The sequence below is a fragment of the Ascaphus truei genome, chromosome 8, assembly GCF_040206685.1.
Source record: "Ascaphus truei isolate aAscTru1 chromosome 8, aAscTru1.hap1, whole genome shotgun sequence".
In the NCBI taxonomy this organism is placed as follows: domain Eukaryota; kingdom Metazoa; phylum Chordata; class Amphibia; order Anura; family Ascaphidae; genus Ascaphus; species Ascaphus truei.
The window spans coordinates 72,785,589-72,786,860 of record NC_134490.1 but is presented as its reverse complement, the minus strand read 5'-3'; positions in this window follow the sequence as shown (position 1 = coordinate 72,786,860).

The following is a 1,272-nucleotide window of genomic DNA, read 5'->3' as shown; positions in this document are numbered from 1 at the left end:
CACCTGTGAAGGGAAACGCGCAGCTGATTATAACCAAGGGCCAACTGTTGTACCTTTACAGAAATATTTTCTGCCTTATAAACACAGGGACCTGGAATACACTTGTCAGTAGTTAACGTGTGTGTGTGTGTGTGTGTGTGTGTACATATATATATATATACACGTTATTATAGACACGCCATTTACATTGCATGTATGCCCCTCCAGGGATTTTATGTAAATACATCTGAATTTTAACAAACTGATGCTTTGTTTTATTTAACATTTTGACCTGTTGGTGTTGAGAATCCTTGCCTTACACATATTCCCTCATGAAGAGAACTTCATTCTTGAAACGCGTTGGGACAGAGTATGCTCGCCAGAAAGAAAATGCTGAGGTTTGTGTTTGCGCTCTGATTCTTGTTCGTCATTTGAACAGTCTCCTCGGTATCCAGGGTTTGCATCTGACCTCTGGAGAAAAGATCTAAGTTCACAGCATGACCCACTGGGACCGTTGTGATGTTATATTTTGGACTTGGAGCTACCCAATATGCACAATGGGTTCCCCTCTTATACATTGAAATAAGAACCCCACTCGTATCACAGATTTGATATGGAGTGTAGCACTGTAGCACAATTCTTTTTTAAATTTTATTTCTTCAGGAAAAACGCTTCTTATCTTCCATAATACTCCTGTAACTTTTATCCCTTCCCCCAAATAATATTTGTTTTTAACTGGGTCTAGCACGTGTGTGCTGAGTACCATTGTCCTATATTAGCAGTTGTATAAGGCCTGGGACATAGTAAAGAATTTGGTGCTCTTGCTTGCTGCCGCTCGCTCTACCTGGAGCTTTTTGCTGTCCTGGCAGAGGAGACAGCAAGCGCGCTTGGGAGGCGGGTATCACTGTGTGTGTGTGCCACTTGGAAGCTGTCAGTGTGTGTGTGTGTCATTGGGTAACTGTGTGTGTCACTTTGAAGTGGTCTGTGTGTTTGTGTGTCACTGGGGAACGTGTGTGTGTGCATATGTGTGTGTGTGTGTATATTATATAATATTTTAAAAATTAAAAAAAGGACGTGAGAATAAATTATTTATTAACATTGTGCAACTTTGATAAATATATTCACACACATACACACACACACATACATAAATCACACACACAGTGACACACACTCACACAGTGACACATACACACACAGTGACACACACACACAGTGACACACACACACCTCTGTGCTGCCTCAACTCTGTCTGGTCTGGTGGCTCTGCTATCTCACCGACACAGTAGGTAA